This window comes from Macaca mulatta, chromosome 12 (genome assembly GCF_049350105.2).
Source record: "Macaca mulatta isolate MMU2019108-1 chromosome 12, T2T-MMU8v2.0, whole genome shotgun sequence".
NCBI classification, from domain to species: Eukaryota; Metazoa; Chordata; class Mammalia; order Primates; family Cercopithecidae; genus Macaca; species Macaca mulatta.
This window is the reverse complement of record NC_133417.1, coordinates 138,263,421-138,286,911: the sequence shown is the minus strand read 5'-3', so window position 1 is coordinate 138,286,911 and position 23,491 is coordinate 138,263,421. Positions and strand designations below refer to the sequence as shown.

The 23,491-nt window shown below is 47.5% G+C and overlaps 1 protein-coding gene across 4 annotated transcripts in view; it reads left to right on the top strand.

Annotated features, from left to right (window-relative positions):
* Positions 1-1,499: 1,499 nt before the first annotated feature.
* Positions 1,500-23,491, top strand: part of NGEF (neuronal guanine nucleotide exchange factor) — a 135,419-nt gene continuing 113,427 nt past the window's right edge. Inside the window, exon 1 of one of the 4 annotated variants that reach the window (XM_001114604.5) lies at positions 1,500-1,830. The gene's annotated coding sequence lies outside the window, so the exon portion shown is untranslated. The remainder of the gene's footprint in view (positions 1,831-23,491) is intronic. The other 3 variants (XM_077957920.1, XM_077957918.1, XM_077957919.1) reach the window with 3 other exon arrangements.

The following is a 23,491-nucleotide window of genomic DNA, read 5'->3' as shown; positions in this document are numbered from 1 at the left end:
CTGGCTTTCAGGGACAAAATGAAACCCATGTTTTGTGGCAATCAGATGGTTGTGGGAACTTTCAAAGATGACCCTCAGGGATCCCCACCCCTGGTATTGTGCCCTGTGTCATCCCCTACCTTTGAGTGCAGGCTGTGCCTGGTGACTTCCTTCTAACAGCCTGATGATCTCCTTCTAATGAGTAGAATATGCCAGAAGTGATGGAATATCACACACTTAAGTATATTACAAAAGACTGACCTCCCTCTTCCCAGACTCTCTCCATAGCCCTCTCTGGGTAGATGGATGGGTGGATGGATGGGTGGATGTCAGCCACAGCTGACAGCTGAGAGGGACTGAGACCTTCATCCTACCGCCTTAAGGAACTGAATCCTGTCAACACCAGCAGCTTGGAAGTGGATCCCCGCTAGTGGAGCCATGAGATGAGACCTCAGGCCCTCCAACAGTTGGATGGCAACCTGTGAGAAACCCTGAGCAGAGAACCCAGCCAAGCAGTGCCCAGACTTCTAGCCACAGAAACTGAAATTACAAATGAGTGTTGTAGCCGGGCGCGGTGGCTCAAGCCTGTAATCCCAGCACTTTGGGAGGCTGAGACGGGCGGATCACAAGGTCAGGAGATCGAGACCATCCTGGCTAACATGGTGAAACCCCGTCTCTACTAAAAAATACAAAAAACTAGCCGGGCGAGGTGGTGGGCGCCTGTGGTCCCAGCTACTTGGGAGGCTGAGGCAGGAGAATGGCGTAAACCCGGGAGGCAGAGCTTGCAGTGAGCTGAGATCCAGCCACTGCACTCCAGCCTGGGCGACAGAGCCAGACTCAGTCTCAAAAAAAAAAAAAAAAAAAAAAAACAAATGAGTGTTGTTTCAAGCCACACACTTTGAGTTAATTTGTTACCAGAACAGATAGCTAAAACAAATGCTGATTTGAGTTGTATATAAAGATGGACATTGTAGCAATTAAACTTGGCAAATGATGGTAGTGGTTTTGATACTAGTTGGCTTGGGTTTGAATCCTGGATCCCTAGCTTACTAGCTGTGGGGCTTTGAGCAAGATGATCAATTTCTTGAGCCTCTGTTTCTGCATCTTTAAAATAGGCATAATTCTCTGGTCATAGTGACAACGCAAGGATTACATAAGAGATTATGTAATGTACTTAGCTCAGGGCCTGTCATGTAGTAAGCACTGAATAAAAGGAAGCTATTAGCAGTAATAATAATAATAATGGAGCAAGAAGTCTTACAAAGCAGTGAGTGTTCCATGCCTGGAAGTGATCAAGTTAAGGCCAGATGGCCATGGCAGGAAATGACTAGAACCCTGGCGGACCCCAAAGCCTTTCCCAAATCTCAGATTTGAGGGCTGTGCAGCTGGCCTGGCCAACGCTTGAGGTTGGTGGGCCAGGTGTGCCACGGGCCCTTCTTGGTGTGACAATCAGAATTACCTAGCTCTGGATGGGCGGCGGGTATTCCAGCCATGCCCAGCCTTCCCCTCAGATAGCCCTTCCCTCCTGCACCACTTTTGTGTCAGGTGTGTGGCTGCCACCCTGGCTCAGCCCATGGGGCCCAGGAAGGTAAACACCCAGCCGGGAAGTGATTGTTACGGGCTCGTGGCCAGCTATGGGCCGAGGCAGGTCTGAAGGTCAGAAATGCTTCCCAGTGAGGCTTTTCCAGGAAAGGACAAAGTTTTTGACTGTGGGCTGTCTGGGACAGAATGGAGCGCCTGTGGATTTAGCCGGGGACACACCAGCCTGCTCGCAGGTGCCTGGACACGACAGGGGACGAAAGAGGAACACCCTCTGAGGAAGCCCAACCGCTGTGAGCTCCTCACTGGCAGGTGAGAGAATGGTTTTGGTATTTTTTTAAAAAATAAAATGAGATAAAACAGGAGATGGAACAGAGGTTACTGCTAGGACAGTTAGGAGAGGAGATCGCCACCCATTCGTTCATTGAGAGGAGCCTCCAAGAGAAACAGCAGCCCCAGATTTCACCCGAGGGATCCTGTCTGGTCTCGGCTTTAGCACTGCCCCTCCTGGCGCTCCGTTTCACCATCTGGGAATCAGGGTAAGGACTCCTTCCCGGCCCTCTTCCATTATGGCTGTGGGGCAAGTGAGATCAAAAACAGGAATGGCTGCATAATTGCAGGGCCCTATGCAATATAAAAATGCAGGGCCCCATGCAATATAAAAATTCAGGGCCCTTGTTAAAATAGTAAGACTTTCAAAAGGACAACAGCATTAAAGCAAGCCAGGGCACCTTCTAAGAACAGGGCCCTGTGACTGCACAGGCCCCACACCCCCGACGCCAGTCCTGATAATAAGCGTATATGTAAACGGAAGTGCCCTGATTCCTGTGGGCCATGGCTCAAATCTCAGGGTCAGGAAGTGCACTTGGGAGACAGAAGTCATAGCCGTGAAGTGACAGCCCACTGCGCTTTAGCTCCCCCAGCACTGCCCCCTCCTGCTCAGGGGCCCCTTTCAGAAAGACAGAAGGCCCTACCCCTCAGAACCTTCCCGATCTGTGCACCTGGCTGGCCTCAAGCCACAGCACAGTGTGACTGAAATGTGTGGGGACACAGTTTTCTTGGATGTGAAGGTGGTAGGTTCTTATTGTCTATCTTGATTTAAAATTTGGGACAGTCACACAGTCTCTGGCTGCATAGAAGTGGGACTTGTGATTCCTGTGCTTGTGACAGCTCTGCTAGCTATGTTCCATTGATTATCAATGTATTTCTGCTTTTTGGGAAAATCCTTAATGCAATAAGGCCACTGGTGGGAATGCTCTGGCTGGAACACTTGCCATGTGTCTTTGTCCTCCCCGCCCCTTCTCTCTCTCTCTCTCTCTCCCCCCCCCACCCCCCACCCCTCTTTCTCTCTTTTTCCACTTAGGCTTCCCCTTTGCTTGTGTCTCAGGATGCCCCTTGGCACTGCTTAGCTTTGAGGAAGCAGAAGCCAGGGTCCCTTTAGGGGTCAAGCTTCTGGTCCATGAAGGGAGACCACAGACCACCTCCCTCCACCACACTCTCCTCCCACATCCCTTTCTGGAACCCAAATTGTCATGGAACCCCTCCCAGGGAGGGATCCCCACAGGAAAGCCAGGGGTTGATACCAATGACCGTGTGAGTAACGTTCCACAGCTTTCTGCCCCAGTAGGGCTGGGGACACAAATGAGGCTGGAGACGGGGAAGATAAATTGCTTTAAGAAGAGCTGATGCATGCCTATAGCCTCAGCCACTCAGGAGGCAGAGGCAGGAGGGCCGCTTGAGCCCAGAAGTTCAAGACTGCAGTGAGCTATGATCATGTCACTGCATTCCAACCTGGGCAATCTGGCTAGACTGTCTCTGTTCCTTTTTTTTTTTTTTTTCATTGCTTTAAGAACTTCTCTTGGCTGTGGGAGACCCGAAGCTTGTACCAGTAACAAAATAGCCCATAAGTTGTGGGGCCACCCAGAGCCTCTCAGAGGAGACCAAATCTAACCACCCAAGCCTGCTGGCTCTCCCGGGGCACAGAAGACACCAGCACCAAGTCAGACATCCCATCTCCCAAGATGATGTCCCTTCCCCATCTGCATGGGCCCATTGCCTCCCGAGTAAGCAGTCAGCTCTGATGCTCTGAACTCACCCCCCAGCATGACCCCAATGACAAAAATTCCTTTATTCCTTCACAGATAATTGCGGTGCACCATGTATGTGTGAGGCTTTGAAGTGGGGCTGGGGACACAGATGGGAAAATGGTGGCCCTCAGGCTAGTGGAGATGAAGCAATGCTGTGTCCCACACCCCTGAGTCCAGGCTCGAAGCCCCGCTCCATGAAATGAGCACAACACCCCTCTCACCCCAACAACGGTGATAGGATCCTGAGGCTGAGAGGTGCCATGGCCCGGCTAAGCACGGGGTTCCATCTCTGAGCCTGGATGGACTGCCTCTTTTCAGACCCCCCTTATCCCCGCCCCTAAGCCCCTCTGCCACCACGATGGCGTCTTCAGGAGGCTGCTGGGCCTCGGGAAAAATTCCTTCCCTTGGCCTGGGACCACGTCTCCCCACCTTGGGAGAGGTCGGACCAGGGGGTGCAATTCTGCCTCCAGACTGCAGGACCCACCCCAGGAGGCTGAGGCCTTCAGCCTTACTCCTCCTCCCTTTGCTTGGCAGCCGTCCTAGAGGCCAGCGCCCTGGGAGACCACACAGGGTCTGAGCACGGAGGAGGGGCCGTTTGCTGGAGCTCCCTCTGTGGGCTGCTTTTGGGAAACTAGCTCAGGTGGTTGATTAAGGACCTGGGAGCCTGGGTGAGGCCATCTCTCAATCTTTCTGTCTCAATTCACTTTGCCTGTGGACAAGGAAAAAAAAATCACATGTTCAAATGAGGAAGATGGGCACCGTCAAAGGGATGGATGATCATCAAGGCCTGCATGGAGGAGGTGGCCTCTGAGCTGGGCATCATTCAACAATCTTCCATCCCTTATTAATGATTTTCCAGGAGAGGGAGAAGAACTGGGGGTGTGGTTTGATGTATTATAAAGCAAGACTCTGTACCTTGAAAATAAGGTAGTAATTTTTTTCACACTCGCTCGAATTGAATGCTGCAAGTTCTTTAAATAGCATACATTCACAGATAGCACATTCCAGGTGAAGAAACCGCAGGGTTTTAGCAAGAGGGAGGAAATCCTGCAGGTGAGGTGCGGGCCCAGTGGAGGCAGAGACAAGACAGGCATGAGATCTGTTTAAAAGATGCCGGCCAGGCATGCTGGCTCACACCTGTAATCCCAGCACTTTGGGAGGCTGAGGCAGGTGGATTTTCTGAGGTCAGGAGTTCAAGACCAGTCTGGTCAACATAGTGAAACTCCATCTGTGCTAAAAATACAAAAATTGGCGTGGAGGTGGGCCCCTGTAATCCCAAGTACTCGGGAGGCTGAGGCAGGAGAATCACTTGAACCCGGGAGGCAGAGGTTGCAGTGAGCCAAGATCATGCCATTGCACTACAGGCTAGGCGACAAGAGCAAGACTCTAACTCAAAAAAAAAAAAAAGAGAGAGAGACAGGACAGGTGGAGCAGAGGGAAGGTGGAGGGGATGGCCCAACCCAAGATGCCAGGACCCCAGAAGTCCACAGAGATGAGAGTGAGGGTCTGGGTGGCCAACATGTCCCACGGGAAATTCATCCCTCATTTCTGCACCCTGCACCTGCTGGCTGTGCCTCAGTTGCCTTCACTTTGGGCTGCAGCTTCATGCACCAGTACCATGTCTCCCACAACTAGAAGCTCTGATTGCCAATCATCCAGGAGTTTTACTTTTTTTTTTTCTGTAGAGATGTGGTCTCACCATCTTGCCCAGGCTCATCCCAAACTCTTACGCTCCAGCAGTCCTCCCACCTCAGCCTCCCAAAGTGCTGGGATTAGAAGGGTGAGCCACTGCACCTGGCACTAAGTTGCCAATGAGTTTTAAAATGGGTATATGAACTGGGTGCAGTGGTGTGTCCTGTAGTCCCAGCTACTCTGGAGGCTGAGGTGGGAGGATCACAAATTCAGATCCAGCCTGGGCAAAGTAGCAAGACCCCCATCTCTAAAAGTAAATAAATAAAAAGGACCTTTTGGCAGCAACATGGATAGAAGTAGAGGCCATTATGTCAAATGAGATAAACCAAACATCAAAAGACAAATATCTCGTGTTCTCACTCATATGTGGGAGCTAAAAATGTGAAGTGGGTGTCATGATGACAGAGAGTAGATTGGTGGTTACTGGAGGCCAGCAAGTGGAGCAGGAATGCAGGGATGAAGGAGTGATAAAGGATATAAAGATACTTATTATCACTGAACTGCACACTTAAAAATGATGAAGCTGGACTGGGTGTGGTGGCTTATACCTGTCATCCTAGCATTTTGGGAGGCCAAGGAGGGCAGATCACTTGAGACCAGGAGTTCAAGACCAGTCTGGCCAACATGGCAAAACCCCGTCTCTACTAAACATACAAAAATTAACTAGGCATGGTGGCACCTGTAATCCCAGCTACACGGGAGGCTGAGGCAGGAGAACTGCTCTAACCGAGGAGGCGGAGGTTGCAGTGAGCCGAGATCAAACCACTGCACCAAGCTGGGCCACAGAGTGAGACTCTATCTCAAAAAAAAAAAAAAAAAAAAAAAAAAAAAAAAAAAGATGCAGATGGTAAAGTTTTTTTAAAAAAGGAAACAGAAATATCTATTGAAAAACTAAAAAGAAACAGAGGTGCCAATTCATTATTTTTTTTTTTTTTTTTTTTTGAGACAGAGTCTTGCTCTGTCGCCCAGGCTGGAGTGCAGTGGCCGGATCTCAGCTCACTGCAAGCTCTGCCTTCCGGGTTCACGCCATTCTCCTGCCTCAGCCTCCCGAGTAGCTGGGACTACAGGCGCCCACCACCTCGCCCGGCTAATTTTTTGTATTTTTTAGTAGAGACGGGTTTCACCGTGTTAGCCACGATGGTCTCGATCTCCTGACCTCGTGATCCGCCCGTCTCAGCCTCCCAAAGTGCTGGGATTACAGGCTTGAGCCACCGCGCCCGGCCCAATTCATTATTATTTAATGAGTATGTTTCCTACCAGAGACAAATCCTTCAAAATATAAGCTCTCCAGAACGGCAAGCAACTTGAACAGTGCCTTTCAAGGGACAAGAGAACCTTGGGAACCCCAGGGGCAGCAACAGGGGATAAGGAAGGCAAGCTGGGCCTCAGGCCCTTGACCCCTAGGTCCCACCCCAAAGTGGCCAGGTTCAGTCCCAAGGTACTGACTTGGGGAATGTTGCTCTATCTGATGTACAAGTTAGTGCGACCTGCTTGTATCGGTCTTTCAGGCTACATGACAGTGAACTCCATGAAGGCCAGATCCCTGGAGAGTACCTCATGCAGCCGGTCAACAAGCAATTGGTGGGTGCAGTTGCTCTCTGGGCCCAAAGTGAAAAGATGGCAAAGCTCCCTGCTCCTCTCCCAAGCTCTCCACCATCACTTCAGGCCCCCGAAGCTGCCTCCACACCCTTTACCACAACCCACATAAGCAGATTAAGAAAACTCAATTTCCTACTCTCAGCCGATATACTCAGCATTGCTGAGCCAGAATAGATTCCCATTAAATCCCACCAACGGGCTGAAAATTTTCCAAGTATTTGAAGTTTTTAGAACCCTCGCATATGGGCTTTAGTTTTCAAGATGCTCTCAAGTCAAAAATCTGCTCATGAGAGTGAGGACAAAGATCAAGATAGTTTTGCTCTCATTGGAGTGAGAAAAACATGCCTCGGTGGATTCTTGAGCGTTGGAGGAAAGCCTTCCTTTCTGCCAAGTTCCTTTTTAGGAAATTAGCTTTGGACTTTAAAATGATTTTAAAGTTGTTTCTGGATTGAAAAGGGCATCTGGCACCTGGACAACTTTTCCTAGTGCCTGAGATATCAGAGCAGTCACTTGCAACTTTCTACAGTTTTCTGGCCTCTTTGGAACCATTCCTAAATCAAGAGCAGAGTCATTCGCCACTGGCCACCTTGGGTTCCAAGTCGAGGGTAAGAAATGGAGCTCAGGGTCATAACGAAGCCATTTGGATGCTCAATCTAAAATCAACAGGCTCATCTAAGCTGTGTTTGGGAAAACATTATTACAGCTGATTTGTGTATTCATTGGAGAAATGTCACAGAAATTGCCAAAATTAAGTAGCATGCATAGACAGCCAGCATCTTCTCATGTGAGCAGTGCTGGGGTCCTGCCAGGTTAAAGCCCCCGATGTGCATCCTCCTCCCTTTCTCAGCCTTCACTAGGTACCAGTTTGCGCTGCTCTTCCCTGTGAGCTGTCCCCACTGGAGACCCATGACCAGCCTGAGCAGGGCTCAGACACAGAGTTACCTGGCGGCTACCTGGCGGGCCAAGGGATTCTTCCTAGAAACCTAGGCTGGGCCATTATCTACCTTTGCTCCCGCTCCAAGTTCTCTGGGAGATTTGGAGGCTGTAGAGGCTTCTGCGCTGATGACAGGTAAGTTTGAATGGCATCATCAAAAGAAGGAGTCACCTCCAAGTAGCTGAGACCACAGATGTGTGCCATCAGGCCCGGCTAATTTTTATATTTTTTGTAGAAATGGGGTTTCATCTTGTTGACCAGGCTGGTCTCGAACTCCTGGGCTCAAGTGATCAGCCCACCTCAGGCCCTAAAGTGCTGGGATTACAAGTGTGAGCTACCACACCTGGCCCAACGTGTTTTAAATTAAAGGTGGTGAGAAACAGTTTAGAAATCATGCTCTTAAGCACTTTGCTGGAGCTGGGCTGCCTGGGTTTGAATCCTGCCTCCATCACCTGCTAGCTGTGTGACCTAGGATGAGCCGGTTAACCTCTCTGACTCACCATGCTCCCTGTCCTCCTCTGTAAAAGTGAAAGAAATAGGACAAGGACAGTAAAGATCATGCAGGATCGCCATGAGTGTTCAATGAGATGGTGCATAGAACGCTCTTGGCCCTTGCAAAATTATAGCTATTATTATCCTGATATGCCATGAGAAAGAAAATGGATCACTTTTTCCAATGCAAAAGTTAACTTTCAGCAGCACTTATCTGTGAATTTATCAGTGCACATAGTTAGAGGATTGAGCACTAAACAGGAATGTGTACACAAGAACCCTCAAATATAAAGAGAATTGGCTGTCTGGGAAGATTTCACCAAACCGGCTCCACGTGCTCTGTGCTTGGCTAAGTTGGAGGTGACTCCTTCTTTTGATGATGCCATTCAAGCTTACCTGTCATCAGCCCAGAAGCCTCTACAGCCCCCAAATCTCCCTTGAGGTGCCAGCACATTAGACCCAATGATGACTTCCCTCCAGTGAATAATATTGCTTGAGAAGTGAAGGCATTTTTTTCCAGCAAAACCCTGATGCTCCAATTTTTTCAAAAACTGGCTTGGTAAATGCTGGTGTGGAAAGAGTTTTGGGGAACGCAATAATGGTGAACCCCACAGAGCTAGAGCTCCATCAGTAAGAAGGGTGTGTTAGCTTTCAATTGCTGCTGTCACAAATTACCACAAACCGTGGCTTAAAACAATGCAGGCCAGGCACAGCGGCTCACGCCTGTAATCCCAGATTTTGGGAGGTCAAGGTGGGTGGATCACTTGAGGTCACCAGTTAGAGACCAGCCTGACCAACACTGCAAAACCCCGTCACTACAAAAAATACAAAAATTAGCCAGATGTGGTGGTGAGCACCTGTAATTCCAGCTACTTGGGAGGCTGAGGCAGGAGAATCACTTGAACCCAGGAGGCAGAGGTTGCAGTGAGCTGAGATCGTGCCACTGCACTCCAGCCTGGGCAACAGAGCAAGACTCTGTCTCAAAAAACCAAAACAAAACAACACAAAAAATAATGCAAATCTTACAACTCTAGAAGACAAGAAGCCCAACATGGCTCTCACTGGGCTGAACCTATGGTGCTGGCAGGACTGTTTCCTTCTGAAGGCTCTGGGAGAGGATCTGTTTCTTGCTTTTTCCAGCCTCCAGAGGCTGCCCGTACTCCTTGGCTTGTGGCCTCTTCCTCCATCCTCAAATCCAGCAGCATAGCATCTTCAGACCTCTCTCTGACTCTTCTGCCTTCCTCTTATAAGGAGCCTTGTGAATATACTGCATCCACCTGGATAGTCTGGGATAATCTCACCATCTCAAGATGCTGAACTTTTTGCCCCAGAAAGTGGCCTGTAAGCTCACGGGCATCCACGCTGGAAGCAGTGGTCCTGCGGGTCAGGAAAGCCTCACCTTCCCAGCTGAGAATCTGGGCAGAAGTGTTTGATAGGGTGGCTGCTTCCTGCTGGTGCTCAGGGCCTGTGTTTTGGGGTTGTAGAGACAGCCCCGAGGGCACTGCTCCCCCACTGCACTCTCCATGTGGGAACACATCTGAGGGGCGGCCCTGCCAGCTCCAGCCCTCCGGATTGTAACCATGGGGCACTCAGAGCCCCATAGCTGCTCAGACTGGGAACTTGCCAGTCAATATCCCAGAAATGGCACATTGGGGGCATCCATGTATTGGTGCTGATTCACGCTAATGGCTGCCTGCAGAATTTGCTGAGGACAACGAGATCCAATCTTATGTTGGAAGGGAAAGTGTGCTGTGATAGATTAGCAATGTCTGTCATGATGAAGGAGAAGAGAAAGGTGGTCCGTGTGTATCTGATCTGCCATTCACACTAGGAAGAAAGTCTTTTTTTTTTTTTTTTTTTTTTTGGTATAAATATAGGGGGTACGAGTGCAGTTTCATTGCATGAATATGGCACAGTGGCAAAGTCTGGGCTTTTGGTGTAACCATCACCCAAATTTTGTACATTATGTCCATTAAGCAATTTCTCACTCCTCACCCCGCTCCCAGCCACCCACCCTTCGGAGTCCTCAATGTCTGTCAGTCCATACTCGACATCCATGTGTACACGTTATTTAGCTCCCACTTATAAGAATAACGTACAGTATTTGACTTTCTGTTTCTGAGTTATTTCACTTAAGATAATGGCTTCCAGTTCCACCCATGTTGCTGCAAAAGACATTATTTCACTCTTTTTATGGCTGCATAGTATTCCATTGTGTCTATAGACCACATTTTCTTTTTTATATTATTTATTTATTTATTTATTGAGATGGAGTCTCGCTCTGTCACCTAGGCTGGAGTGCAGTGGCGTTATCTCGGCTCAATGCAAGCTCCGCCTCCTGGGTTCACACCATTCTCCTGCCTCAGCCTCCCGAGTAGCTGGGACTACAGGTGCCCATCACCATGCCCGGCTAATTTTTTGTATTTTTAGTATAGACAGGGTTTCACCGTGTTAGCCAGGATGGTCTCAATCTCCTAACCTCGTGATCCACCCACCCGCCTCAGCTTCCCAAAGTGCTGGGATTACAGGTGTGAGGCACCACACCCAGCCAGACCCCATTTTCTGTATCCAGTCATCCATGGATGGACACAGGTTGATTCCACATCTTTGTTATTGTGAATAGTGCTGTGAGGAACATGCAAGTGCAGGTTCTTTCTGATACGATGATTTCTTTTCCTTTGGGTAGATATCCAGTAGTGGGATTACTGGATCAAATGGTAGTTCTATTTTAGGTCCTTTGAGAAATCCTCAATTGTTTTCCATAGAGGTTGTGCTAATTTACACTCCCACCAGCCATGTATACATGTCTGGGTAGGGAGGAAGTTTTTATGAGCAGTCATGTCCTTGGGAACCCAGGGGGCAAGCTGTGCCTTATCTGTGTGAGTCTGAGCAGGTGCACTGGTGGAGGCTCTGCTTCATCTTTAAAATGAGAGACACTGATCAAGTCCTTCCCAGACCCCTGAATGGGTTGCAAATGAGAAGGGGTGCACTTGCCACCTGTCACAAACTGCCTGCACCTGTGGGTCAGAGGTCCAAGTGCCCTGACCCTGAGATGGTCCTTGTTTTAGTCACCCCTGCCGTGGTGAGCAGTCCTGGACATCCTTCCACCTGGAGCAGGCCTGAACCTGCTTCCCCAACGGGCTCTGTTCTGCCTGGAGAGGATTCATCCACTTGTGTGGGGGAAGGGAGCGGGGACAGGCTGGAAGAAAGTGACCAGGCTAGAGAGACCCCATGTGAAAGGGGCACGTGGTGGCCACCCCAGTCCTGGGAGCAGGTGTGGGGGAGGCAGAGCCTCTGGGATGGGACTCAGAGTGAGGGTCTGGGCTCTGGAGGTTGGAGGCAGCTGTCAGCGGCACCCTAGGCACATTCATGGGTGACAGCTGACAGCCCAGCACCCAGCACGCAGCTCAGTCAAAATCATTGAACCAGTGACTCCAGGACTGGGGGAAGGGGCCAGGAGAAAGCCTTTGCCTCAACCAAACGCCCATGCAGCCCCGAAGAAAGGCCCCCAGCAGGATGAGGAAGGGAAACTGAGGCAAATCCCAGCCTGATCCTCAGCGATGGGGGGTGAGGGGAGAGGGAGCAGGAGGAAGGGGAAGGGAAGGCAGGGGCCAGTAAGGGAAGGGAAGGCTTTTTGCGCTGCTTCCTAAACGCCTTAAGGAGTGTTGTGAGCGTGGGTGTGACAGGACGCACCATGTGTTTTTCCACAAAGGACCAGGTTTGGGTGTTTTCTGGGGTTCCCAGCAGTCACCTCATCTTTCTGCCCTGATGGCCTTGACAAGCACCCCACACTAGAATCTAGACAGGAAGAGGACCCTGGAGGGCAGTGCAGATTCCAGGGGCTGAAGAGCAGCTCCTAGCCCAGATCAGCCTGGAGTTAAGGCCAAGAAGTGCTCCTGATGTGACCAGGGGTTGGAGAAGGGCTGGAGGAGGCCGTGAGAGGGCTGTAGCTGTCCCAATGACACACTCAGGTGCGCAGGTGCAGGTGGAAAGCGGGGAGCATGGGAGGGGTCATTGGGAAGCAGAGCAGAGGGAGGAGTCCCCAGAAGAAGGGAAGGGGTGGGAGAAGCCGGGCGGGCGCCTGCAGGGCTGCAGGGTCAGGGGCTGCTGGAAAATTCCTCTCTCCAGCCTCCAGCTTTCTCAAGGACCTTGGGTACAAGGACAGAGAGGCAGGCGAGGTGGGAGGCTGGGGGTCCTGGAGAAGTTATGACATGATTGTGGCAGAGAGCAAGGGGGTGCTTGCTGCAGAAATGAAGTCGGCTTGCTAGCCCGTCTTGCACAGTGACTGAATCACTGTGACACCTGTCTGCCCTCACCCAGGCAAGGTCAGAAAACTCCAGCATGCATTAAATGCTGGGTCTGTTGGTTAAAAGGGCAATTCAGGGGCCACACAACAAGAGCCAAGTTGGAGCAACAAGCTAGGGCTGGGGGCACAAGCACCAATATTGGGTACATGTGATTTGAATATCTGCAGTGTGTGCCAAGTTCTGGAACATCTGGGATCCCAATGGCTGGGACTCAGGGGGCCTCCTGGATGGCCTCAGCTTGGCACTTTTATGTTGTATTGTGACCATCTGGCCTGTTGGGCTGGGCCTTCGAGTCTTTGTTTCCCCAGGGCCTGGCCCCAGGCAGGTGGATGTTCAGTGAACATTTGCTAGAAGAGAAAGGAGCCGATGGATGAACAGACGTCTCCATGGGCTGCAGTGGGGGTGGGAGGGCAGGGTGGTGAGTGTGTAGAGTGGCTTCTCAGGCCAGCCGAGGAACAAATGGGGCTGAGTTCTCCAGGAAAGAGCCTTAGAGGATATTAGCAAGGAGGGGGAAGGGGAAGGTGCAGGCAGGGCTGCTCCACGCGGACAGCCGAGGGTCCGTCTAAGCTGCAAACCATCACCAGAAGCCAGTCAGGAGACGTTTGAAGAGAAAAGCCAAGAGAGGGAAACGGAGAATTCAGGAAGGATCAGAAACAGGCTGGGATCGACCTCGGGGGAAAGAGCGCCCCATGCTGCTATAGGTCTGGGAGCAGAGGCCAGTGGCATGGAGGCTGGGCAGCCTCACCTGGGGCAGCCACCAGGCAGTCCCAGAGGCCTTCCTCGGGTTGGGGAGGCCTCAAACACTCGCCAGAGCTGTCTTGTTTGCACCAGGAATGCTCTGCCACCTCCCGGGAGGGTTTGGGTTATTCACGATTAACACACATGGATTCCTGGGCATGGGCGATCATGTGTCAGTTAAACAGGACTGCAGGAACCTTAGGGAGCCGAGACCCTCTTGGGATTCGGTGAAAGGCGTGCACCCTCCCCCTGGACCTGAACAAACACACACTCTGCACCCACTTTCCATAGATGTGCAGACTCGCTGAGGTCAGTGTAAGAAGGGTCCAGGCTTCTCAGAGTCCCCCAGGGGGCTTGTCACAATGACGCCTGGGCCCCACCCTCCAGGCCTCTAGGTACAGCCCAAGAATCTGTATTTCTTTAAAGTTCACAAATGCTGTTGCTGCCACTCACAGTGGACCAGTCTGGCATGAAGAGAGGAGGGAAGCCTTGGCTCAGAACAGAAACATGCTCTGGTGTCTGGCTCACCCAGGTCATTTCAGTCTAGTGTTTCCCGAACGTCAATCAATTGCTTTCCACATTTACAATATTGTGTGTGTGTGTGACAGGGTCTCTCCCTGTTGCCCAGGCTGGAGTGCAATGGTTCAGTGCAACCTCCCCCTCCCAGGTTCAAGCAATTATCCTGCCTCAGCCTCCCAAGTAGCTGGAATTACAGGCGCACGCCACCACACCTGGCTCACTTTTGTATTTATAGTAGAGACAGGGTTTCACCATGCTTGCCAGGCTAGTCTCAAACTCCTGACCTCAGGTGATCCACCTGCCTTGGCCTCCCAAAGTAGCTGGGATTACAGGCACACACCACCACAGCTGGCTAACTGTTGTATTTTTAGTAGAGTCGGGGTTTCGCCATGTTGGCCAGGCTACTGCTCATTTTTAAAAACACATCTCCCTCTTAAATAACTCACTCTCCAGAGCCAGCATAGAAATCCTGGCCTTTCTGCCCCATGGTCCACACGGCCTTGTCACCCTCTGCCTCCCTCTCGCCTTCCGTTCTTGCTGGCTGTTCCCATTCTCCTCTCTGCCCCCCACCAAGGCCCCAGCACCCCCTACATGACTGAATCCCTGCAGCCCACTGCTGGGCTCACCTTACATCCTCAGGAAACCTTCCTCAGGTCTGAGTCACCTGCCCGCTACGTAGGGGCCCGTGGGGAGACTCACAGGCTCACATGAGGGTGTGCAAAGGTGCTTTTGATGCTTCTAGCACTGCACACCTGAGAGAAGCTTCCAGAAGGGAGAGGCCAAAGGGCTTATGTTGGAGGTGATGAGAGATGTTAGGAGTTGCCTCCTGCCTCCTCTGCTGGGCCTGAGCGAGAGGTCTGTCTCATGCCTGGGACCTGCCGTGGCTGCACTCGCCACTCCTATCCTCATCTCCGGAAGGGGGAATCCGGTTAGTTCTGCCCAGCCTCTGGGTTGATTCCTCCTGGGCCAAAGCTCCGCTCTGCTCTGGTCGGCTGTGGCCAGCGGGGTAGGGGGAAGTGGCATTCAGGGTGCCCCCTCCAGGGCTGAGGACAATCCAGCTCCCAAGGAAGGGGCTCGGGAACAGGAAGGTAGGATGGCTGCCTCTGGTACAGCACTGGTTCACGGCGCCGTTTTGAGAAATCAGGTTAAACTGAAACTTTCCCAACCAGAAATCCAAGTGTTCCCTTCATTCCTTCTCCAGTTGTTATGGGCTAAATGTTTGTCTTCCCCTAGAATTCAGCCATTGACGCCCTAACCCCCAGTGTGATGGTGTTGGAGATGGGGCCTCTGGGAGGCATTTAGGTTTAAACCAGGTCATGAGGGTGGGGCCCCATGAGGGAATCACTACCCTCATGAAAAGAGGAAGAGGCTGGGCACAGTGGCTCACACCTGTACTCCCAGCACTTTGGGAGACCAAAGCAGGAGGATCGCTTGAGCCCAGGAGTTCAAGATCAGCCTGGCAACATGGCAAAACCCCATCTCTACAAAAAATACAAAAAATTAACCAAGCATGGCAGTGTATGCCTGTAGTCCCAGCTACTCAGGAGACCAAGGTGGGAAGATCGCTTGAGTCTGGGTGGTGGAGGTTGCAGTGAGCTATGATGGCACCACTGCCCTCTAGCCTGGGTGAAAGGCCCAGTTAGGACACAGAGAGAAGGCAGCCTCTGCAAGCCAGGATAGGGCCCTCACCAGAGCCCGGCCATACTGGCTACCTGATCTTGGACTTACAGTTCCAAAACTGTTGGAAAATACATTTCTGTTCTTTACACCACCTAGTCTACAGTATTTTGTTATGGCAGCGTTAGCAGACTAAGACACCAATATTAGTCTTGTCATTTTTAGTCAACCTTTTTATAAATCTCCCTGACTATGGGTTAATAAAGGACTTCACAGCAACCCCGACACGCAAATGACTCAATTACTAGAATTCAACAAAGAACCAGTGTGTCATGCAGGCCCCTGCACATAAATATCCCCACTGGGCTTTGGAAATGACGTTCGCCACTTTTACGTAGCGTCTGCCTTGCGCTGGGCCTGGGAGCTCAGCAGCCCTGGCCCTTCTCCCTCTGGCTGGGGTGGTAGACCTTGCCCACAGGCGGGAGCTTGCCAAGGGCGGAGGCTCACTGAGCCGCTCACCCTAGAAGGCGTGGTCCTTGTCCCCGGCTCTCTCCCTCTGGCTCATGCCCTGTCTGATGGCAAGGAAATGTGAGAGACACAGTCACCCATGGAGGCAGCTTCTGAACTTTACTTGAATAAAATAGGTGCCCCTCTCCTCTCCCACCTGGCTGAGAGTGGCTGCTGTCACCAGCATGCGCAGAGGGGGCAGGACTCAGCAGTTCCACCCACCAGTCCCCAACACAATGCAGCATCGATGTCACTTACTGGGTCAGAGACAAGGGGAGGACTCTGACGGACGCTCGATTTTTTTTTAACTCTATATCCAATTTTTATATTGAGCATTATATACATTTTACAACCGTTGATTCTTTATACACCAAAAAGTAAAAACTATTTTAAAAAGTGGATCATTCACTTAGTTGCAAATAATAAAAACAGCAGCCTGGGAGGACTGCCATGGTGAGTGTCTACGATGCCCAGCATCATAATCTCATTTAATCCCTGCAGTATCACTGCTAAGATGTGGGAAGCTTCCAGAAGGGAAAGAGGCCAGAGGAGAGGCAAGCTCAGGTTTGGAAAGATGGGAGATGTAGAAAATTCCCTTCTGCCTGCTGTTCGGGGTCCCAAACCAGGAGACCACGTCTGTCTCAAGACCAGAGGCCTAGCACGGTGCGGCACGCAGTAAGGCTCATTGTGAGAGTGGGCAGAACCCACGCACTGAGGACCCCATATTGAACCTCATACCGTGAACTAGGAATGCAGCATCACCCTACAGATAGGACCAGAGGCTCCTGGTGATCCCCAGGCCAGCGCCGGAGTGAGAACCACTGCCACACGGCACTGAGAGCAAATCATCTACGAGGACGCAGCGCTCAGCTAGGAGGGCGCACTGAGGAAGGACTCCAGGCACAAGAGAGAACGTTCAGAATATTCCAGTTCCATAAACGGTTAGAAGTCAGAGGTCACCCTTGGGGGCAGGGAGCAGTGACTTTGAGTGGGTGTTAGGACGCTTTCTGAAGTGGCAGTAAAGTTCTCCTTCTGCATCTGGGTTCAGTTTGCAAACATCCAGCAATCTGTACAATATGGGCTCTTTACATATCCTGCTAAAATTTTAAAAAATCTTTTAACCATAAGAAAGGGTAAACGAGTATATGCAAATACTACACTATTTTACTTAAAGGACTTGGACATTCATAGATTTCAGTATCCATGGGGGTCCTGGAATCAATCTCCCCATGGATACCGAGGGAAGACTATATTTAACAAGCTCTTAAACATGTGAGAATCACTGCATGCAGCTGCCTCTCTCATAAGAGCCCTTGGCACTAACACATTTTCCCAGCAACTGGTCAGTTGCTGTTGCTGTTGTCGTTGTTGTTGTTGCTGTTGTTGTTGTTGTTGCTGTTGTTGTTGTTGTTTTGAGACAAAGTCTCACTCTGTCACCCAGGCTGGAGTGCAGTGGCACAATCTCGGCTCATTGCAACCTCTGCTTCCCGGGTTCAAGCGAGTCTCATGCCTCAGCCTCCCGAGTAGCTGGAATTACAGGTGTGTGCTATCACACCCGGGGAATTTTTGTATTTTTAGTAAAGACGGGGTTTTGCCATGTTGGCCAGGCTGGAATTGGTCAGTTTTTATACCTGAATGGGGTAGAGTGAGTCACTGACACATTTCTCTTTTTCATGTTGACTGCCAGGAAGCTTAGGGAAGTTTGAGCCCATCCACAGTAGACACTAGAGTCTTTGTAATACGCATTTCTTAACCTTATCCCCCATTCAGTTTTATGCTCACACTCTTTTCTTCTTTCTTTTGTCCTCTTTTGGATTTATGCTGTGTTGGATAAGTGATATATACACATATCCATATATGTATTATAGTGTATGTATTATATGTGTATATACATACAATATATTATACTGTATTATACATATGTACAATATGTATATGTATTATACATATGTACAATATGTATATGTATTATACATACACATATATGTATACTATATACATATATGTATTATACATGTATGTGTAGTTATACATATATGTATATGTAATACATATGTATGTATTATATGTGTGTATATATCCATATATGTATATGTCTATGTATTATATTTGTGGATGAAATAGTATCTTTTGTGTTAATTTGTATAATAATGCATAAACAAAACAGCTCCCACATGCTGAGTGCCAGCAGTGTGCAACCTCACATCAGTACCAAGAGTCGGATTACATTTGTCATCCCTGCAAGACAGTGGAGCAACAGGAGACCCCAAGGGAAACCCACATGCCCAATGCATTCAGCCAGCGAAGATTCAAACAGGGATGACAAGCCATGCCTGGCCAGCTCCACTCCCCGCTCCCAACACCCACAGTTTCCCCGGTGTCATACAGCAAGCTGTGGGAATCACCAAATTCTTTCTCAAAATATTCTGTGATTTGAAGAAAATATTTAGTGCTTTAATTCCTTTGGAGTTTGCTTAGGAAATTTATTATGAAGGCTTAAGTTGACATTTTTCCCCAACTGTTAACCAGTGTTCCAAACTTCTATTAATATCCCTCTATTTTTTTTTTTTTTTTTTTTTTTTTGAGACGGAGCCTCTCTCTGTCGCCCAGGCTGAAGTGCAGTGGTACGATCTCGGCTCACTGCAAGCTTCGCCTCCCGGGTCCACATCGTTCTCCTGCCTCCGCCTCCTGAGTAGCTGGGACTACAGACGCCCGCCACGACGCCCAGCTAATTTTTTGCATTTTTAATAGAGACGGGGTTTCACATTGCTAGCCAGGATGGTCTCTATCTCCTGACCTCGTGCTCCACCCACCTTGGCCTCCCAAAGTACTGGGATTACAGGCGTGAATCACCATGCCTGCCCAATATCCCTCTATTTTTTTCATATCTTTTTTTTTTTTTTTTTTGAGACAAAGTCTCGCTCTGTTACCCAGGCTGGAGTGCAGTGGTGCAAACTCGGCTCACTGCAACCTCCACCTCCTGGGTTCAAGTGATTCTCCTATCTCAGCCTCCTGAGTAGCTGAGATTACAGGCAGCCACTACCACGCCCAGCTAATTTTTTTATTTTTAGCCATCAGAAATGCAAATAAAAACCACAATGAGATACCACTTCACACCCACTAGGGCGACTGTTAAAAGAAAGATAGACAATAATAAATGCTGGTGAGGATGTGGGGAAATTGGAATCCTCATGACTACAGATGGGAATTTGGAGACAGGGTTTCACCATGTTGGCCAGTCTGGTCTTGAACTTCTGACCCCAAGTGGTCCACCCAATTCGGCCTCCCAAAGTGCTGGAATTACAGGCATGAACCACCGAATCCAGCCTAATATCAATTTTATCAGATAAATTTACATTTCACACAATTTACCCATTTTTGGTGTACAACTCAATGTTTTTAGTATATTCACAAAATTGTGCCATTTTAGAACATTTTCTCACCTTCCCAAAAGAAATCCCATCCCCATTTGCAGTCACTCACTCTGCATCCCACAACCCACCCAGTCCTGAGCAACCACTCATCTGCTTTCAGTCTCTGTGGAGTCTCCTGTTCTGGACATTTCATATACATGCAATCATACAATATGTGGTCCTCCCTGACTGGCTTCTTTCACTTAGCAAAATGTCTTCAAGCCTCCTTTATGTTGTAGTATATATGAACAATTTCTTCTATAGCTTAATAATCTTTCACTGTATGGATAGATCACATTTTACTTACCCATTCATCGGTTGACAGACATTTGTGGTGTTTTCACTTTTTGCCGGTTATGACTCATGCTGCCATAAACCCGTGTGTACATCTTTGTGTGTGGATGTATGTTTTCATGTCTCTTGGGAACATGCTTAGGAAGAGAATTGCTGAGACATATGGTAACTCTATGTTTAATTTTTTGAGAAACTATCAGACTGTTTCCCAAAGTGCCCCAACCATTTTAAATTCCCATCTGCAGCACATGAGGATTCCAATTTCCCCACATCCTCACCAGTACTTATTATTGTCTGTCTTTCTTTTAACAGCCACCCTAGTGGGTGTGAAGTGGTATCTCATTGTGGTTTTTATTTGCATTTCTGATTGCTAATAATGTTGAGCATCTTTTCATGTATTTATTGGCCATTGGTATATCTTTTGGAGACATGTCAATTTATATATACATGGGCAAAGGATCTGAAAATATATATGTGTGTATATATATGGGCAAAGGATCTGAATATATATATATTTACCTATTTATGTGTGTGTGTGTGTCTGTATATATATACATATATGGGTAAATATATACTTGAGGCAGGGTCTCACTCTATCACCCAGGCTGGAGTGCAATAGCATGATCTGGGCTCACTGCAACCTCTGCCTCTTGGGTTCAAGCCATCCTCCCACCTCAGCCTCCTGAATAGCTGCAACTACAGGTGTGTACCACCACATCCAGCTAATTTTTGTATTTTTTGTAGAGAGGGGGTTTTGCCATGTTGCCCAGGCTAGTCTCAAACTCCTGGGCTCAAGCAACCCTCCTGCCTCAGCCTCCCAAAGTGCTGGGATTACAGATGTGAGTCACTATTCCCAGCCCCATATTTTTTTTTAAATTTATTTATTATTATTATACTTTAAGTTGTAGGGTACATGTGCATAACGTGCAGGTTTGTTACATATGTATACTTGTGCCATGTTGCTGTGCTGCACCCATCAACTCGTCATTTACATCAGGTATAACTCCCAATGCAATCCCTCCCCCCTCCCCCCTCCCCATGATAGGCCCCGGTGTGTGATGTTCCCCTTCCTGAGTCCGAGTGATCTCATTGTTCAGTTCCCACCTATGAGTGAGAACATGCGGTGTTTGGTTTTCTGTTCTTGTGATAGTTTGCTAAGAATGATGGATTCCAGCTGCATCCCCAGCCCCATATTTTAATTGGGTTATTTTTTATTATTGAGTTGTATGAGTTCTTTATATACTCTAGATACAAGATTCTTATCAGGTATATGATTCTCCTATTCTGTGAGAATTTTCTTTCCTTCTTCTTTTTTTGTTTTTTGTTTTATTTTGTTTTAGACAGTCTCACTCATCCAGGCTGGAGTGCAGTGGCACAGTCTTGGGTCACTGCAACCTCTGTCTCCCAGGCTCGAGTGATCCTCCCACTTCAACCTCCCAAGTAACTGATGTTACAGGTGTGCACCACCACGCTTAGCTAATTTTTGTATTTTCAGTGAAGACAGGGTTTCACCATGTTGACTCCTGATTTCAAATGATACATCTGCCTTAGCCTCCCAAAGTGCTGAGATTACAGGCATGAACCACCATGCCCAGCCAAGAATTTTCTTGATGATGTACTTGGAAGCACAAAAGTTTTTAATTTTGATGATGTCCAATTTATTTTCTCTTGTTGCTTGTGCAGTTGGTGTCATATCTAGGAAACCAATACTTACTCCAGTGTCAAGAAGATTTAGGCCTAAGTTTTCTTCTAAGAGTTTTATGGTTTTATCCCATACAACTAGGTTTTTTATTTATTTTGAGTTAATCTTTGTATATGATGTGAGGTAGGAATCCAAATTCATTCTTTGGCCTGTGTCTAGCCAGTTGTGCCAGCACTATTTGTTGAAGATGACTATCCTTTTCTCATTGAATGGTCTTAGCACCTGTCAAAACTCATTTGACCATAGATGTATGAGTTTATTTATGGATACCCAATTCTATTCTCTTGACCTATATGCCTATCCTGTGCCAGTACCACACTGTCTTGATTACTGTTGCTTTGTAGTAGGTTTTGAAATCAGGAAGTGTGAGTTCAACTCTGTTCTTTTTCAAGACTGTTTTGGCATGAGCCTCTTGAATTCCCAGATTGATTTTATGATCAGCTTATCAATTTCTGCAAAGAAGCCACTGCGATTTTAATTAAGTCATATTGAATATGGAGATCAATTTGGGGAGTATTGCCATCTTAACAATATTAATTCTTCTGATCCATGAAAATAGGATATCTTTCTATTTATTTAGGTCTTCTTTAATTTTTTTCAATAATATTTTGTAGTTTTAGCATCCAAATGTTGCCCTTCTTTTGTTAAATTTATGCCTAAGTACTTTATTCTTGTTGATGATATTATGTATGGGTTTTTTTAATTTTTCATTTATGGTTTATTCCTTCCTACTATACAAAAATACAGTTAATTTGTGTATATTGATCTTGTATTCTGAAACTTTGCTGAACTTGTTTATTAGTTCCAATAGTTTTCTGGGGTTTTTTTGTTTGTTTTTTACTGGATTCCTTAGAATTTTCTATATACAAGATTATGTTATCTGCAAATAGAGATCATTTTATGTCTTCCTTTCCAATCTGAATGACTTTTTTTTCTTGGCTAAGGGTCTTATAACCTCCATTATAATTTTGAATAGTAGTGGTGAGAGTGGGCATTCTTATCTTCTTCCTAATCTTAATAGAAAGTATCCAGTCTTTCACAATTAAATATGGCATTTGCTGTGTAGTTTTCATAGATGCCCTTCATCAGGTTTGAAAAAATTTTATTCTATACCTGGTTTGTTGAATGTTTTTATTATGAAGGGTTGTTGAATTTTGTCAAATGCTATTTGATGTCATATGCCTAATAAGATGATCATGTTTTTGTCCTTCATTTCATTCATATGGTATATTACACTAACTGATTTTTGCATGTTAAGCCAACCTTGCATTCATGGGATAAATTCTACTTGGTCATAGTATATAATCCTTTTCATATATTGCTGGGTTCAGTTTGGTAGTATTTTGGTGAGGACATTTTCTTCTATATTAATAAGAGATATTGGACTATAATTTTCTTTTCTTGTGACTTTTTTCTGGTTTAGTAGCCCTTCCATTTTTTATATTTGTGAGGCCTCTTCTATAAAATAACATTTTTAGAGATAAGAATTTATTTCTGTGCTGGCCATTCTGTTTTACTGATCAACTACTTTGTACCAATACCACATTCCTTTTATTATTGTAACATTTAACAATATTTGGGAGAAGAAGGCTCTCTTTATTAACTATAGTGCTCAAAAAGTTTGAGCTAATTTTAACTGTTTATCCTGCAGATGAATTTCATAATCATTTTGTCAAAACAGTCTGATCAGTTTTTTTCATTGGAATGGCACTAAAACTATAAATATTAACTTGTATTAAATATTAACTGAATATTTTTAATATTCCATTTTCCCATCCAAGAAAAATCCATGCTTCTCTAAATATGCAAGCTTCCTTTCATCTCTCAAGTTTTTCCTTTATATAGGTTGTTTTTATTTATTAATACAATTACACTGTGTTTTCTGGCTTTGTTACTATAGTACTATAATTGGAATCTCTCCACTTTCTAACTCGTTTTTGTTGACATGCAGTGAGTTTATCTTATTCAGGTCCTAGGCTGAATTATTTGTAAGTCTAGTAGTTTCAGTTGCTTCTTTGGAGTTTTCTAGGTATACAAGTCATGTCACATACAAATTATGATTACTTTAGCTT